The sequence below is a fragment of the Neltuma alba genome, unplaced genomic scaffold, assembly GCF_004799145.2.
Source record: "Neltuma alba isolate B1F8T4 unplaced genomic scaffold, ASM479914v2 tig00011304_pilon, whole genome shotgun sequence".
Classification (NCBI taxonomy): domain Eukaryota; kingdom Viridiplantae; phylum Streptophyta; class Magnoliopsida; order Fabales; family Fabaceae; genus Neltuma; species Neltuma alba.
The window spans coordinates 1,126,194-1,146,438 of NW_021636013.1; positions in this window are offsets into that span (position 1 = coordinate 1,126,194).

The following is a 20,245-nucleotide window of genomic DNA, read 5'->3' on the forward strand; positions in this document are numbered from 1 at the left end:
TTGTTGAAAAACGCTTTTTTTAACTTGTTGTACAATATTATTATTATTATTATTATTATAGGAAAATAATTAAAAGCTCAAATGAGTTGGGTTGTTAAGGCTCACTAAACAAGGTGAGTATGTTAATATTAGGGTTCAAAGAATATTTAAAGCAATAACGAATCAAATCATGGAGGGGGGAAAGAAAAGAGAAGAGGGAGGGAGAGTAAGATGGAGGGGTTCAATACAGAGAACTTCTCAATAGGGAAGGCAAATTAATATATAATTGGAAAAATTGTGATAGAATCCCAAGTAAAAAAATACTTAATAAAAATCCCAGTAACAACATAGCAATTAATAAGGACAAATTCTAGAGTAGTAAATGACAACTACTCACTTGTTATTAAGACTTCCTGATAATTATTATTTTTTTATTGGGACGTCATTGTAATTCTCTCTATATAATTCTTATTCAAATGTATAAATGTGTGCGGCATAAATATAACTTTAAACCCGAACCCAAATATCAAAAGCAAGGATTATAGAATTTCAATAAATTAAATGTAAATATTCTAAAATAACCTAAAATATAATGATAAATAGGAAAGATTACAATAATTAGAAAAGTTCCTAATCCTTCAAATCAAGCTTCAATTCTTCAATATTCTTCTTCTTGCTTTTCTAATTTCATCAAATACTTATAATCCTCTGCTGATGAGATCCACATAATAGCAAGTATATGAGTTGCATTGTCAAGGATTGGACCAAATTAAACTTTGTTAATTATTATTATCATCATCATCATATCCTACAATATCTTTTGTTTGCTTTTCCAGATGAACATTCCATTTAGTCATTCATAGTGCGTTATAAAGTATAATGCTCCTTTCTCAAAAGAAAAGCAAATTCTATGTACTACTTCCTGTTTTAGTTATGAGACTTTATTTGTAAACGATATCTTATAATTAGGATCAGAGATAATACATTTTTTCTTTTGGTCACTCTAAATCATATGCTACTTCTCATTTTAAATATAAGAGCTAATTTGTAGTGTAATTTATACTACAAATCAACTCTTATATTTAAAACTAGAGTCAGCACATAAAACAACCAAGAATGTGGGTTTTATGCTTTGAACAAAGTTTAAGATTAGCTGCCATATTCATGATTTATAAACTTAATAATATGAATTCTTATCAAATTTATATTTCATATATATATATATAAATATAAATATAATACTGCCATATCATATATATGCATATGAACAAAATTTGAGATTAGCTGCCATATTTCACATTAAGTGTTTGATTTAGCTTATTTTAAGAGATTTTGCATTGTGCATATAAATATGTGGAAAGACTTTTACCTTATAAAACTCAAAGTAATTTTTATAGAGTGTTAATGACATTATGAATGATATGTGTAGGAATATCATTTAAGTTTAGGACAGACGTTGTTTTAGTTATCAATGTTGTTAATTAACCTACATCGGTGAGTTTTTATTGTTTTATAAGATTATATCCAAACTCACGAGTATTCTATTATCACAAATTTGTCACTATTCGACCTCGCTTTCAAACCACGCAGGAAAAGATAATAATTTTTTTACTTTTTATTTAAATCTATCGTTTTATCCATATGTTATAAATATTGAACTACAAAATTCTAAACACGATTTAATAATTTAATTTGAGAAAAAAATTAATATTAAAGTTTACGCTTACTATCAATTTTTCTGGTTAAATTACTATCAAATTTTAATATCATATAAGAGAGAGAAACGCCGACGGGATAAGAGTCGATCTTGCGTTCAGAAAACTTCAAATATTAATAATTTTTCTTAAATTCATGTTTGATTTCAATGAAATACCAATTCACGTGCAAATCAAATGAGAGAAAAATAAGATATATGTCCTTATTGAAAAATTTGACATAATAAATATAAAAAATTTAATGTAAGTATTGTTCTAAAATTAGACACTCGTTAATAGAAGTTTAAGAGCGTACACAGAATAAAATCATATGGAAAAATGAATAGCGTTAAGAGACTATTTTTTAAAGGAAAAAGGACACAAAAATGATGCTTAAATGTTGAAATTTCTATTTGGTCACTTAAATAATGGAAATCCCTTTTTGAGCGCAAATAATCAAATGGGGATTTTAAAGTTTGTTGAAAAGACCAAATTGCCCTTTATTATATTTTTTCAAAAAAAAAAGCACCATCACATGCCAGTCAGTTGTCAGAACTTCGATGCTGAAGGCCACCGCCTGAGTTCGGGGGCCACCGGTCGCCTAAACTCTGGCGGTCAGCTTGCTACCAGTCTTCGGAACTCCGGTGACGGCCGATAACTATTTTTTTGGGATTTTTTCAAGTCCAGTAATGTGATTAATAAGTTCGGTACAATATGTAATAAGTTTTTTAGTAAATTCAAAAATTAAAATTTTTACAAATTTTGTAATTCAGTTAACAAATTCTTTAACGCTATTAACAAGTTAGTATAATAGTTAACAACAGGCTTTTCAAAAAATTTAAAAAGTGACATTTTTACAACTTGAAAGTTATGTAAAGATATTAATAACTCCTATAACGCTGTTAACAACCCTAATAACAAGTCATGTAATGATATTAACTTTTATAACTATAGTGATTGCTTAATAAATAAAAAAATTTTGTTGTGCAACCTTTATAGGGAGCTAATATTAAAAACATTAACATTCATAAGAAATTTTTTAAATGGTGCTATAAGAATTGTTAGTATCATTGCATGACTTCTTAATCACATTACTGAAGTTGTAAAAATATTATTTTTTGAATTTTCTAAAAAAAATTATTGTTAACTACTATACTAAGCTTGTTAATAACATTAGAAAACTTGTTAACCGCGTTAATAAATTTGTAAGAACGCCAATTTTTGAATTTCTTAGAACGCTTGTTATTAAATGCTATAACAAACTTATTAATCACATTAAAAAACTTGTTAGTCACATTATTAGACTTGAAAAAAATTCCAAAAAAATAGTTGCTGATCATTGGAACTCTAGTGACTAGTTGTTAGCTAGTCATCGGAGCTCAAGTGGCTCGCGGCTAGTACTGGGAAAACGGGCCGGCCCGGCACGGGCTCGGGCTTAAACGGGCTGGCCCGTTTAAGCTCGAGTTCTAAAAATGAAGCATTTTTCCAAGCCCGGCCCGTGAGATAACGGGCTCGAGCTGGCCTGCGGGCTTTTAGCCCGTTTAACTAAAATGTATTTTTATTATTATTTTGCCTATTTTATCAAAATAATAAAAATGAAACAATAAAATTACTAATAAAAGATATAAATATAAATAAAAATAAGTCACAAACATAAACATCATTATGTCAAAACATCTATTACTGTGTAATAGAGTCTATTGAATGAACAAATTAAATAGAGAACAGACATAAACAACTAAATAAATACTAAATTCAGTAAATAATTACAATATGAATGATCTTGTTTAATTATAAATAATTAACAAAAAAGTTTAACTAACAAACATAGTATACATAAAAAATAATTTTTTGTCTTACTAACAAAAAAGAAAAGAGTTCATCATCCCTAGTTCTCAATTTGTTTCTAACTATAAAAATGATATAGATCTTTATTTTAATTCAAAAGATTCTTTAACCAATTCTATTTCAAGTATAAAGAATATGAAAGAATGATAAATAAAGATTGTAAAATAACACATACAGTATTTTAATAGGTTTTGAGTTTTGACAACTTATAAATAATAACACATTTTTGTTAATATACTTAGAATTATGGTGATTTCTTTTTTGAGAATGCTATTTGTGTAAGCAGTGGGGTAAGTAAAACTAAGAGTATATTATATGTAAAATGTTAGGGTTTTCCTTTTTAAGTTAAGAAAAAAATATAAAAATTTTTAAAAAATATTGACGGGCTTAAACGGGCCGGCCCGTTTATTTTTCTGCCCTACAGGGCTAGCCCTTTTAAGCCCGACTTTCCTTTTAAGGCTCCAAAATACAAGCCCGGCCCGTAACTTAAACGGGCTTAAACGGGCCGACCCGACAGGCTCGGCCCGTTTTCCCGACTCTACTCGCGGCCGGTGAGGGTACTTGATGGTTTTTTTAAAAAAGATAGAGGGTAATTTGATCTTTTCAGTAAATTTCAAAATCTCAATTTGGTCATGTGTGCTCAAGGAGGAATTCTCATTATTTAGGTGACCAAATGAAAATTTCAATATTTAAGTGTCATTTTTTTTCTTTTTTTAAATGTTAAATATCATATGTATACTTGAATAAAAATTATTTTTGTTGAGTAATATATTATATATATAGAATATGAAAATTGAATCAATGGGTATTGAGTCTAGCGGAAGGAGTCACTTCCTCATAACGTGACGAATCATATTGGGTCTAGCAAAAGGAGCCACTTCCTCGTAACGTGACGAATCAATATTCAAATCCCCCCTAAAAGAGATGCTCACAATTAGTACTTGGTAGTGTTTCGAATAGAATTATTTTTAATAGAAATATACCTATATGTAGAAAAAAAAGAAAATAAAAATTAAAGGATATACTCCCTCCGTTCCTTATTATAAGAGACATTTGATACTTATGGCATGTTCCTATATATAAGAGACACTTACAAGTTGTCTCTACTTTTTTGTGTTGATTTACTATTTTACCCATATTTATTATCTTCAACTCACACTCTCCCTCCCTCTCACTTCTCTTTCTTTTAATAATTTAATTGTTCTCTCTCATGCTCTCTCTCCTTATTAATGAGGGCATTTTTGAAAAAAAATTATACTTTCTACACATTAATTGTTCTTAACTAATTTTAACTATTTTTTTATCAACGTACTTCGGTTATTTGTCTCTTATAATAAGGAACAGAGGGAGTATCATCTAAAAAAATCACAAAAAAAGATCTTGAAAATTAAAAAATTGTATACAGGGATTCATTCACAAAAATTTTTGTCATTTGCTTATCAACTATTATCAAAACCCATACTAATATCATAATGGGTCCTTATTTGTCATTTTTCTGTTTACAAAGTTTTTATTTGCCATTTTCCCTATCATCTTTTATTGAAGGACTCAAAAAGTTTAAACTAATTCAAATCGAGTCTAAGCATAACCACAAAATGTTAGCAAACGCTCCCACCAAGACCAAGTATTTAACTTGGGGTGTTTTCAAGACATTCAAAACCTCCGGTCAAAACAGTACAACTGTTGCCAGCCGAACCAAAGCACTTCAATCTCCTAGTTTTTTTCCCCCCAATCCGCTTCAATCTCCTAGTTATTTGCATAGAATGTTCCCAATCAGTGTTATATTGAAATGCGAAGAAGCTTGCCAAATAGCCAATCCCAAATGTCACGAAATCCCCCGCCCTTTTGAGGTTCCCCCAGTGCTAAAGAACATGTAACAAGATATATGTACGACTCATTCCAAATTTTGATTATGGACTAAGACGGAATAGAGAAAATAAATTATTACAATATTAATGATCAACTAGGGGGAAAAAAAAGATTTTGATTCACGACTCACAAGATCATAAGTTGAAAATCCATTGTTGTTAACGCGAGTACCTTATAGCCAAGTGATCTATTAATACTTTTGTTTAAGCTTAGAAGCAGGCCGATCTAAACTTTTTTTTATATGAAAACTGTGAGGATGCTTGATGTTATTTTTACGGATGCTATATATCACAGTAAATGTCATTTTCCCAGTTACAAAAAAAAAAGTCATTTTCGTGGCAGGCAAAAAGAAGAAGTAACACTTCTTAACAATATCATTATGATTTTTGACGTTATGCATCACTCATCATCACAATTATAGCTACTCATTGTCGGTGAGGCCTTTTCTTTTCTCTCTTTCCGATAAAGCTGTTATGTTCTTCATCTTTTCCATTAATTAATTTAAAGATAATATTTTTTTACTTATATTTTTATTTAATTTTTTGTCGGCCAACATAAATCCTTATAAAGCTGACATTCTAACAAATATGCCATACTTAATTGAAGACCATAATAAATGCTGTACTTAATTAAATCTACGGTGGTAAAGCGGGTTGACGGTATAGATACAAGCTAACTAGTAGTGGTGTGGATGCGGGCCAATCGACAATAATGAAGGATAAAAGCGACCGTACCTTGGTGAGCTCACAAAATGTCAACCCGCATCCACCAACATGGGCTGGCTTGCCTAAAGTTTTTTTTTTTTTTCCAAAAGGTTTGTTGTTGCATAATTGAAGCAAAAACCGAGGAGCTAAGAGGATCGAACTTGATTTTTAAGTATAAGTTAATGATTGTTCAACAACAATTAAATTTAGAAAAAAATCACAAAAAGGCCTAAAAATAAAAAATTACATATAGGGACCCATTCATAAAAATGGTTGTCAAAACTTATACTATTGTTGTCAAAATTTATACTAATATTGTAATAGGTCCCTATTTAAAATTTTTCTATTTCAATATTTTTTTTACAATTTTTTCCTAAATTTATTATTGAATATAATTTTTTTATTTGAATAGAGAAAATTTTAAATATTACTTTACTTCATGTAAATTATCTAAATAAATGTTACAAATAGTACTAATAAATGTAACGGAGCAGGCTCACAACAGCACTAGTTGAAGTGGCCAACACCTTGACGGGTTGGCAGATCCCCCCATTTTTGGTGGGGTGGCAGGCACTAGCTTTAGTTTATAAAAACCTACTGCTCTTCTTTTCAGATGAAAGAAATTCGGTCATGCTATTCGAATAGTTTGAAAAGTATAACAATAAATATTTAAAAATATTAATAATAAATTTTATATTATATTATGGCTAATATAATTTTTTGTCTCTTAAATTTGTCCTCATTTTGATTATAGTCCATCAAACTTCAAACAATAGATTTTGGTCCCTTTAGGGGCAAAATGGTCAAGATTTTTATTATATTATAGGGACTATATTTTAAATAAAAAAAATTTGAGAGATCAAAACTTATCATTTAAAATTTGAGAGATCAAAATAAAATAAAAATAAATTTAAAAGACCAAAAATTAGTTTAATCCTAAAATATACTACTTTCCATGTCTATGGAGCCATCTAAACATATGGAACCCCTCATACCAGCCCGTTCAGGCTCGGTTTAGTAAGGGGTTGCGCTTGGGCTTTATGAGGTGTGGAGGGAAAGTTAGACGGTACATTTAAGCCCAAAAGCGAAAATGTCAGCCTTATAAACTCTGTTTGTACAAGGCTTTCAGAGGGGAAAGGAGGGAAGAGGCTGCCCTCCCTTTATTTGGCTGGAACATATTTTAATAGAGAGGAGGGAGCTGCTCCCCTCTTTTTTTTCAGGTTACCTACTCAATTCACTGGAACTTTACTCCGACTACATTTGGATCTGACCCGGGTCGCGTACTTGGCTGTGGTGGGTGAGTCTCCCAACGAGGATTTCTACATACGCTGAGACTCGAACTCGAGACCTCGCTTAAGCGGTACCAAGCCGCTTACCACTTGGACCAACCCCTGTTGGTTCCCCTCTTTTTGTTTGGCTGGAACAATTTTTAAAGAGGGAAGGGGTTCCGATTCCCTCTTTTCCTCCTATTAGTCTCTCATTCAAAAGTGGAGTTTTTTGGATGGAAGATAAGAAAGAAAATATTTAATTTCATAACTAACCTTAGTAAAATAATATAATTTCTCTTTTATCCTCTCTTTGGCTCTTTCATTCCACACTTCTCTCTCAATCTTACAATTTTAATAACTCTAATCAACTCAACTTCTCCTCTTGTATTCAACAATTCAACTAGAAAAGTCAAACTACTTAAAATTTTGCTTAAAAAAAATGAAATGATAAAAATTATTGGGACAAAAAAAGAAATGATGAAGAATTATAATATTTTTGAAAAAGTCATTATAGAGTAATATTAACTTAAGCTAGATAATAAGCATCTTTTAATTAGTTAAAAATTAAAAAATAAGAAAATAAAAGATAAAAAATGGAAAAAAATTTTTGAATCCAGTAAAATCAACGAATAACATTATGGAAAGAAATTTGATTTCACTTTTTTGTTTGTTTTTCTCAATGAGTTGTGCTTGTGGCAAAAGCACAACCTAGTGTTTTTTTTTCAAGTTGATAAATTGCCTCATACATATTGATAAAATAAAAAAAATAAAGGAATTTATTTAAATTTTATAAGAGTAAAATAGTTAATTTTTGAATAGCTCATATCCCTTCCCCTCTTATGTCAGGTAAGATATCATTAAAATGCTTCCTCTTCCTTCTCCTCCGATCAATCTAAACAAACGATTATAAAATTCGTCCCCTCTCCTCCCCTTCCTTTCCCACCTCTCTATATCTCTCCTTCCTTCCCCTTCCCTCCATTGAAATCTCTTTCCTCCTCTTCTTTTTATTGAGCCAAACACAGCGTTAGAGTTATCACAGCCTATTTAAACACGCAATAGTTTTTTATATTAAAAATCTGTATTTATGATCTTTACTATAAATCACTTTATCATATTTTCTTATATCAAGGAATATATTAAAATGAAAAAAATTCTTAGTTACCCTTATTAAAGTTCTCTCCATTTACAGATTATTCTTATATCTCCCCCTATTTTCTCTTTTTCCAATAAAAATCAAATAAAGATAAAATTAGAAAATAAACATTAAATGTGTTATAAGTAATAATTTATATTTAAAACGAGAACTATCTTTTTCAATCATGTGTATTGAGTGATTGGAATTATTTTTTGGTGAAAACCCTTTACGATGAATATTGAATAGGAATACTTTGGAGAAAGACAAAAAACAAAATAGGTTAGAGTCCTATATTTAAGATCAAATTTGATTCTTAATTAGCTATTATATTAAAAATCATAAGATTTCAGGGTTGGCGAACTGTTCATATCCAATCCTTTTAAGCCTGCCTGCCTCATAGTGACAGCTCTTATCTTTATGATCTATGTTTTCATACTTTTGACAGTTGTGGATGACATAGAGATCATTATTATGAAAATACTAAAACATTAAATTTTAGTTTGGTTTGATTCACATGAAAAATTTATTAACTTGATATCAAGAAAAATTTATTAACTAAAGGTAAAATAATCAATAAAATTGGTGATTGCTGCCTGGTTCAATAATGATTCAGACGCGGGTTCTCAATTTTTATCTTTTTCAAAAGGGTTTGAAGCTTCGAAACACATTTTTGCAACTATTTAATCATTTTGAGTATATTCATTTTTCATATGTTTTTGTGAAATCTACATATTAAAAATATGAATTGCTATAAAATAAGTATGTGAATCACATACACATCTCATAGTTAGTTTTTTTTTTAAATATTGATAAATCACTATTTTTTTTAGTAATAACTATATCTTTATTCAAAAGATAATTAGTGAGTCGTCTATTTCAATCTGATCCGTTTTTAATCATTTAGGTTAATTTTCTTGTTTATTTTGTCATCACTTGTAAATATTTGACTTTGATTTATCTCTCTCACACACACATATATAGTTCTTGCTGGCTTTTATTCTCATTTAGTGGTATGTTAATTTTTAGAGAACCTTGAAGAATAGTAGATGGATGCAAACGAAGGAAATAATTTAAGAAAAGAAGGGAAGCAAAGTTTAAGGCATCCGTACGTCATGGTTGGCCTAAGCTAAAGCTTTAATATGAAAAATCAGAGACTCTAGAACCACCATGAGTTTGAAAGCTTGAATCTTAATCATATATAGAATGATTTCGGAGCTGAACCGAAAATTGAGGCTTAAATACCTAAAAATAGAGTATTCATTAGATGACTGAAAGCTCGCACCTCTTAATATATTTTTTGAATCTTCGAAACAAAAATAATAAATAATAAAAACAGAGCAGCAAAAAGCTAAACAAAAGTGTTCATTGAATTACCCAAAAGCTCGTAATACATTTTTTTTTAAATTTGTAAAACAAAGACAGTCAATAATAAAACTATAACAGTTAAATAACCAAACAAGTATAGTTATATGAGGATTACCGTTGCTAAAACTCTTGTGGCCAGCCTGTGTCCAGGCATGATTAGGTGGCATTCTGAAAGGAAAAGAAAAAAATTTAAAGGGCACATTTCACAACATTTCAAAAGGACTAAATTACTCCAACTGTCCTAATTTGGTATTTTAAAATTCAGCCTTTCTAATTTGGCATTTAACATTTTAAGTGTATATTTTTGGTTTTTCCTCCTAAATTTTAAGACTGAAGCGTAGGTTTAAGATTAATAAAATATATTAAGAGCAACTTATAAATAAGATTAGAAAAGTAGTTAAAGTTGTGTTATTTTCCAACTAGAGTAGATGAATCGAATCCCACCAATTAAGAAGTAGTTACTGATTTGCCAAATGAAATTTTTAATTAGTCAGCTGAAAGTAACAGACGAGAAAAAAAAAAAAAGAGAGAGACTAGGGAAGAAAATGAGAGAGAAATGAGAGCTTTCTCATACTAAGGAAAAGCGAGAGAAAGAAAAGGAAGGAAAGAAAATGGGAAGTAAGACCCATCCTAATTTTTTCCAACACTTTCCCTATACATAGAGAGAAAATAAGAAGAAAATGTATATCCCACTTCTATGCTTTTGCATCACGTCCGCTACTAATTAGGTCCTATTTAGATTAGCGTTTGAAATTATTTATAAACGGCACCTCCTAATATAATTGACACAATCTTTCTCCATTTTGATCTAATAATAGCCACATCTTTAAATTTGTTTGATCATCGTGTGACCATTTGTGTGTGTACCAAACATGCCGTCATGTATTTCTATCATAATCCTATGTGCTTCTTGAAGATCCACACAAGGCAATAATATTCCATCAAAGCTTCTTTTGTACAGGGTATCATTACTGATTAAAAAAAAAAAAACCCATGGCCAATTATCTGATGGCTTTCTTTTGGTTTTGCGTGGCGTTCAATAGATAAGTGCAGTTTTTCATGTATACCTTGATATTGTGATACCATGATAGCTCATCATGCCCCTCTCCAATATTCAAGCAGAAGGCTGATGACCTTCTGGTGTTCAATCTGAATTGGTTGGACATGGATCCCATAATTAAGCTGAATCATAGCTGCCTAAGTAGCTAAAGCATTGGCGAAGTGATTTTTGTCTCTGGTCATATGATGGAAGCTAATTATTTCAAACTATTCGATCAACTCCACCAAATACCCCTGATAAGGGATTAATTTTGGGTTTTTAGAGAAATCTTACCAAATTGTTCGGATCAAACTATCTTCATTCAATGAACAAAACATCAACATATATCAACTAAAAGCCATGAACTCAGATGGTAGAATTTCGTGCTGATAACGTGTTATGAAATTAACCAACAAAGAAAGTATATTAGAGAAGAGATGTAAACAAGAAAATGAAAGAATAATATTATATTCCCTCACTTGCTTCACCTTTCCCACAATACAATGGCATGCCCTATTTATAGGCATAATCTTACACAGGTTAAACTTATATTTAAATGATGTAAAAAGGGCAATAAACCACATAAATGTGAGTGGGGGTGAGTTACAAGATTAAAAGCATGGTGGAGAAGTAATGAAATAGTAGAAGATTAATGCCTAGTGGAAGTAGTGAGAGTTGAGGAGGAAGGGAAGATAAACATCCACATTTGATAATATTCATAACAATTTTAACTTTATATAGTGTTTCAATTTGGTCCTTTAATACTAAAATTGTTAGATTTAAATGATATCTTTTTCATGAGAATCATGATTATTTTGAAAATTAAACTTGACATGCTAATATTTGAGAATGTTTTATTAACATTTAAAATCTCAATGTCACCATTTTTTGTTAACAATTTTAGGATTAAATGACTAAAAATATATTTTTTAAAATTAAGTGACTAAATTGAAACTCTATATAAAATTATAGGAGATCCCAAATATTTCAAGAATGATCTCAATCCATGCCTATTTCTTTTTCTTTTTCTTTTCCTTTTTTTAATACAACACCTATTTCAATCTGTGCGGAAATTATTGCCAAATCTGATTGTGCTGTTGGCCCGAGAAAGTCTAATTACTTCGTGGGCTTGATAGTTGTTCTCATTTGTTCTTAAGCCCATCCACCTTCACTTAGGAAGGTCTACCTTATAGGTTAGGTTAATTATGACCTGTTTATTGAAGCTTAATTAACCCAAAAAACATGATTTTGAGCAAGTTATTATATAAGAGGATCGTTGAGAGAATCTTAAATTAAATAAGCTGTGTGTTGAAAAAAATGTTTTCAACTTATTTTGATGAACTAATCAAAGCCACTTGTCAAAGTAGGTTGAAAATATTTTCTTCTTATAACCCTCGTGCTCAGATTAAGGTTCTTTCAATAATTGTTTTTATGTGTCTTGATCAGAATGGCCTTTTTGTTGGGTTTAGACAAATGGACCTCAGATTTTGCTCTTGTAAATGAGGTTGGCTATTTGGGTTCAACACCGTTGCAATCGCCTTCAAGGGGTCTGGTTTCTCTCCGCTACTCTTATCCTCTATTGCCCATCCGCTGCTTGTATAAGGCACCGTTTTTAGCAAAATGAGAAGAGGGCTGGAATAAAAAGATGAGACGAAGAGGATTCGGCAAATCAACAAAAGCAAAAACGTTGTCCCTATTTGTGGGACCCACCCACCCCCAAAACTTTCTTTTAAAAAATCAATTAAATACCCTTTTTTTCATTAATTAGAGAAATATATAAGAAAAATTTAGAACCAAAACCAACTCCCTAACCAGTTTTTACATTTAGAAATAAGGGAGTATCACGTGGTTCCAATTGTACTTATAATCTGTTTGTTGAATAAAAGTGTTGTAATTTTAAGCCATTGAAATAAACAAGCAGCTTTCGATATTTGACAGAAAAGAAGAAAAGAAAAGAAAGGAATTGATTATCAAAAAAGAAAACTAAAGAGAGGGAACTGTAATAGGACTTGACTCATGAGTCACTCCCTCACTGTATATAGGGGGTATTTGGATAGAAACCAAACCATGGTTTTAGAAGTGCTTTTATGGATTACGAAGTAAATATGTGGAAGAGATTACCTCATTTTACGAAAAAGTGATTCTGAAACCTAGGTTTTGATTTTGCCAAACAACCCCATATGTCTTCGAGCAAGAATAGCTTCTCATGGTTGGGGCCGAAAAAGGAGGGGCGAAGAAACAACTTTGGGTCTATTATTTTATTATCACGTGAAGCCGTACATGTGGGCCCATTTCACTGTATTTTCCACACGCAATTCCGAAGTTTGGTTTGTCGGAAGGAGTTTTTTTTATAGAAATGGAATGGAACAGGAAAGGATTTGAAAAGGCAAATATGAATGAATAGGAGAGAAAAAGTGCGGTGCGAAAGAGAACAGGAAAGAGAATAGGAATGAGTTTTCAAATTATGTTTTGATATATGACAGAAAAAGTTAATGAAATGAAATATTGATATATGTGTGTACTTTTAATTGAGACATATAACCCCATATCATCAGGTCACTTAGAATTTAAGATTAATTTCTGCCGAATTAGAAGAATTATGATTAAAGCCCTCTCAATAAAAATGTTTTTGAGATTATAACTCGTGTTCTCTTTTTTTTACATAGTTAAAACTATTTACCATCTCAGTCAACAACTTATTGATTACTAATTCAATCTTTAAATTAAGCAAGATAAGATGTTAGTGTTTTCACTCAAGAAAAGTAATATTCCTAAAACTGATAAATGATTATCCTTGAATTTACAAGAGTCGATGCATAAATGAAACTATCTATTTATGATTGGATTTTCATTGTAACTATCAAGTATTTATGATCACTTGATTTACATTGATGAATCAATTTCAATAATAAAATTTATAACGAATTAAATTATTTATAAATTTTAAATAATGCGAATCATTTTTTAAACTCCGTATAATACATAAGAAAATATTGGCCCTATGGTGAATGCTTTTCTAACAAACTTTTTCCTTATTACCACTCACTCTAATCAATATTATTATACATTACTTAATTTTCTTTCCTTTCTTTTTGATTTTTTGACAAAGTGAGATCACATAAGTGTGCTTAATCGGCTGTAAAGGCCAACCTCAATATATTTAAGCATTTTTTTCCCTGAAGTCTATTAATACTACGATATATAGAGATGTCTGATACAAATAAAGAAAACAAATTATTCCCAGAATATCATGAAGTTATAAGTACGTGATAAAAGATTAAGAAACTTCACTTTATAACGAGTGAAACTCGTGTTTTTTTAATTCCCGTTTTCCAATGAAAGCAATCTAGTAGTTTGGAGAAAAAAGATCTAAATGTCTAAAGGATGAAGAAATAATTGTGAGAAAAAGGACAGGTTTGAATAAAATGTAGCCGATTCTTGGAGCACATATTACCCCACCTTATCTCCAAAGAAGATTCTCTTCTCTGTGTGTACGCGTCACAATTACAAAACAAAAAATTGCAAGAAAGAAAAATTGAACATAAATGCCCAATGTAAAGATAATTCTTAGATATTGATAGAAACGGAATCAACAAGAAATGGGCTGTCATAGTTCTTGACTTTGTGCGTCTCCCGCTAAGCATATAATTACAAATCCATTATTAAGCAACTTTACAATTCAACAATGATGAGGACTTTTCCTGTAAGATAGCTCTTCACTTTTGGAATAGCCACACTTCATTAAAATAAAGGAAGGAAGGAAGGAGAGAAGAAGCTAGTCATAACTTCTTTTTCCCCCTTGATAATTAAAGCACGCATAACTTTAGTTAAAGAGAGGAAGTGACTCAATCAATTGACCTTATCTGTTGACCATGTATAAATTAAAGGGCACAAGAATAATATCGTCACAAATATAATAAATAATAATATAACTGTGTTCATTCAATATCCCGAGGGAAGTTTCTTCTTTCTCATTATCACCATATCAACCATTTGTGTAATAGTCTGAGACAGTAGTGTTAATTAATAGGATGCAAGACAAAAAATTGCAAGGAAAAAAAGAAAGGAAACTTGTACATAAATTGCCCATACTCGTGTATACGATGCCAAGACTTAAAAATATATAATTACTAAAGTAAAAATGAAAAATAATTTTTTTGACACAACTATATGAGAGGTAATGCTATTATATCAGATTGGAGTATTATCATATCGAATTGAAAATAATATTTACATATAAAAAAATGACTAGGTGTCAATGTTTGAAAGAAAAGGAATTGAACAAAATATTATCTCTTATCCTAAATATAAAATATATTTTATAGTCTAAAATCGTACCACAAAATAGATCTTATATTTAAACTAGAGCAAAATGACTTTCATTTTCATATATTTAGATAAATGAAAATAAAATGATGCAGGGACCAAAATGACTCTATACCTGCTTTCCCCTCCCTCAGCACTTTCTTCTTCGCTAAATCTACAACAAGGGAAGCACGATGGGGCTGATTCAAATGAGCAAATAAGTGGGCCAAAAGAAAAGGGGTATTGTTGTCATTTTATAATGCAACTCGCACAAGGAATCCAACATTCCAATTCCAAGTTTCATCCCAAATAAACAAGGCTTTAACTTTATCTAAGCTTTTAATTTGATTTTTTAACTTTAAAAAGTATGTCTTTGATCATTTGGTCTTAAAATTGTTAGATTTAAATAATATTTTTTTTACCAATCATAGTTATTTTAAAAATTAAACTTAATATGTTAATATTTGAAAATGTTTTATTAATATTTAAAATCTCAATATCATCATTTTTGTTGACAATATAAGTAAAAATATATTTTTTTAAATTAAGAGATGAAATTGTAACTCTACATAGAGTTAAAGGATATCCCGAATATTTCAGGAATGATTTTAATCCACTCCCATTTTTTTCCTTTTTGTTTTTTTATACAACGCTTATTTCAATCTCCGCGGCAATTATTACAAAATATGATTGTGCTGTTGGCCCAAGAAATTCTAATTGGGCTTCGTGGGCTTGGTACTTGTTCAAATTTATTCTTAAGCCCATCGACCTTCAATTATGAAGGTCTACCTTATTGATTAGGTTAATTAGGACCTGTTTATTGAAGCTTAATTAACCCAAAAGACATGATTTTGAGCGAGTTATTATATAAGAGGATTGTTGAGATAATCTTAAATTAAACAAGATGGGTGTTGAAAAAACTGTTTTCAACTTATTTTGACAAATTAATCAAAGCCACTTGTCAACGTCGGTCGAAAATATTTTCTTCTTATAACTCGCCCGTGTTCCGATTAAGGTTCTTCCAATAATTTTTTTAATGTATATTAATCAAAATGGCTTTTTTGCTTAAACAAATGGGCCTAAGATTTTGCTCTTGTAAATGAGGTTTGGGTGCTTGGGTTCAACACCATCGCAATCCCTCTGCTGCCAATGTGCTGCTTGCATACGGCACCCTTTTTAGCAAAATGAGAAGAGAGTTAGAATGAAAAGACAAGACGAAGATGATTTGGCAAATGGACAAAGGGAAAAACGTTGTGAGAGGATGAAATAACTATTCATCCTTATTTGTGGGACCCACCCACCTCCAAAACAATTTCTTAAAAAATAATTAAATACTTTTTTTAATTAGAGAAATACATTTAAAAAATTAAGACGAAAACCAACTCTCTAACAAGCTGTTAGGTATAAAACTGAAAGAGCATCATATAGTTCCAATTGTACTTATAATCTGTTTGTTGAATAGAAGCGCTGTAATTTTATAAGCGATTGAAAGAAACAATTAGCTTTAGATATTTGACAGAAAAGAAGAAAAGAAAAGAAAAGGAAGTGAAGTGATTATCCGAAAAAGAAAACTAAAGGAAGGGAATTATAATGGGACTTGGACTCATGAGTCACTAACTCACAGTACACATGTCCCCCTGCAAGAATAACTTCTGATGGTTGAGGCCGACAAAAGGAGAGGAAAAGAAACAACTTTGAGTCTATTATTATATTATCACGTGAAGCCGTACCTGTGGGCACATTTCACTGTCTGTTCCCCACGCAGAAAATTCCAAAGTTTGGTTTGTTGGGAGGATTTTTTTTATGGAAATGGAACAGGAAAGGGATTCGAAAAGGTAAACATGAAAATGAATGGGAAAGAAAAAGTACCGTGCGAAGGAGAACGAGCAAGAGAATAGGAATGAGTTTTAAAATTATGTTTTGATATATGACGGGAAAAAAATTAATGAAATAAAATATTGATACATTTGTGTGTGCGACTTTTACTCAAGACATATAACCTAATATCTTCAAATCATTTAGGACTTAAGACTAATTTCTGTTAAATTAAAAATAGTAAGAGTCGATGCATAAATTCATGAAACTATTTATTTACAATTGAATTTTCATTGTATTTGGCCAAAAAAAGAAAAGAATTTTCATTGTAACTATCAAGCATTAATGATTACTTGATTTACATTGATGAATAAATGTCAATAATAAAATTTATAGCGAATTATATTATTTATAAATTTTAAATAATACGCCTCATTTTTTTTAAACTCTTTATAATGCATAAGAAAATATTGGCCCTATGGCGAAAGTTTTTCTAACAAACTTTTTCCTCGCCACTCACTCTAATCAATATTATTATCCATTACTTAATTTTCTTTCCTTTCTTTTGAATATTTTACAAAGTGAGATCACATAAATGTGGTTAATGAGCTGTAAAGGCCAATTCTCAATATATTTAAGCTTTTTTTCTAAAGTCGATGTCTGATACAAATAAAGAAAACAAATTATTCCCAGAATATCATGAAGTTATAAGTACGTGATAAAAGATTAAGAAACTTCACTCTTTAAAATTAGGTAGAGTTTCATCAATGTAGTGTATGTTAATTTTGGTTTGCTTATTAGGTTGAGATATTTGTGCCATTAATTAGTTTCTTTACATGTTTTGTCTACTTATTGAGTTTTTGAACTTCACAGGGAATCTGAGCACTGAAGACCTCTGTACTAAAAATGAGAGAATTAAACAGAAATTTGAAAGCTCCACCGACTCATTGAGAGAGGTGGTGGAATTTTCTGAAGGTGGAAGGTGTAGGATGAAAATAGATTTGTTACACCTAAAAGCTCCACCGATCTATTGTGAAATATGTTCAACGGTAAAACTTCATGTGATAATATTTTATTTCGACTCAAAAAAGTTATTTTTTTCTTTTTGTCGGCCAGTGCCTCATGACTCAAGACTTACTATTCCCTTATTTATCAAAAGCTAATTGTTTATTTTAATTGCTTCTGTTTATTCAACAAACACGAGGCATTCCATCTCCCACACGAGTGACCTAGAATGCAAATTAACCCGTGTAAACACACACATCTCTAATTTAAGCTTTTATTTTCGGTCCCAAAAAAAAATTTTATGCTTTAATTTTGGAAGAATTGCTATGTAATCATACATAAATAATCTAACCACTAAAAAGTGTCATAACAAATTAATAGCATGCAGCGACAATATGGGACAATCGAAATAACAAACAGGTTACATATTTCTAACTTAGCGTATGACTTAATTAATAAACATTTAAAAAAATAACAGAAATTATAAATTGCGATGCATGATAAGAGCTAATTAGATAAAATGCTCATCCATATAGCGCATAAAATGTTTCGGGTGGCTTCATAAGTTCAATTGCCCCCCAACCCTAAACTAGCCTTTAAGGTAGGCCTGCGCCCTTGGCTTTGGGGATAGCTTTTTTTTTTTATTATTATTGAAAGGTTTAGGGGAAAATCTAATATGAACACCACAGAAGAATTAAGCTCTAGCCCAAACCACACTAGGCTCGAAAAGGAACACGTCTTAAGCCCACCACGAAGCCTAATTTTTGTTACATTTGATTTTGGGTCAATACTCAATAGCTCAAATTAGTTGAATACTCCATATGACTTTCAATCTGGGACTATTGATAAATGTGGACCCGTTATATTGGGATTATGTGACATTTATTAGGGAGAACTAGTATAATAAGGTCCCAAAAAAGAATACAAAAGCGAAGGAAAAAAAACTTTTTTTAATTAGAGAGAGTAACTACTAACGAGTTGAAGTTACATGACCCACGACCTTTTATTTATAGAAAAAAATTTTTGCCACTAGGTTATTGGCATAAAAAGAATAACTTTTGAGTTTATTAAGATTCAATCACAGAAAGTCGTTCCTGTGAGCATGGTTCACAATGATATATGGTGAAGCTTTTAAGTGTAACAAATCTATCTCCATTTTTTGTTGGAAGGATATTTTTATGGAAATGGAACAGGAAAGGGAATCCGAAAGGCAACAGAAAATGAATGGGAAAGGAAAAAATCATTTTATTAATGCCTCTAACATGATTTATAGCCTATATTTATCTTCATTTATCATACTTGGCCTCAAAACCTTATTAAAGTCTCCATCTTCCTCATTCTTTGGCTTTAGAAAATTTTTATTTTGTAATTTGGTCCTCAGGAATCCTTATATCTTTTTAGGAAATTTGTGAGACTCCGGCCAAAAGAGCTCTAATAGTTTACTTATTTTAACCCTTTTTTTTGTACCTCTAGACCCAATATTCATAATGTTACACCCTTCCCTACTTGGTCATTGTGGTTATAACACCCACGACTTCCTCTATAAGAAGAGGAATGGCGTGTCATTGAATCAAAAGGTTCCTGACGTAACTATTAGTTATTAAGGTTTTATTGTCGCAACATATAGTCAAAATTATTATTTCTAAAAGTGTCATAGTTATTAATCTTCACGTTATCATTGAAATTTAAAGCATCAAAATACCAGTGATTATTATTTGCGTTAGTGTTTAATTCCATATAATAAAAGTTATTATTTGTTAAAATGAAATGGTGGTTGAATTTTAAGTCACCGCCTCTTTAACAATTCTCTTATTATTATTGTTGACGCCCCAACCGTGCGGTAGTCCCCCCCCCCCAGTTTGAACTACGGACAAAGCGGTCATTTCGTAAAACAGTTAATGTGGCAAAGGTCCTTAAATAATAAAAACTTTAAAGGAAACAGACCATTAGGTGATTCTATTATAATATCTACGTATATTTCGTATTTCTTTTGTGTCATTCAGTCCCATGCTCTTAACAATCAGGTTGTTACCATCTTTTTTTTATATTCAAAAGCAAAATATTATTATAAACATAACATTTACATGAAAAAAAGAAATAGGACAAGAATAAATATTCGAAAGCTTAATGTAAAAGAATGCTTTGATCCAAGGAGATGAATTTTTTCCCAATATAGATTATTTGCGGCACTACTTCTTCTTTAGAAAGTTAATGAACAT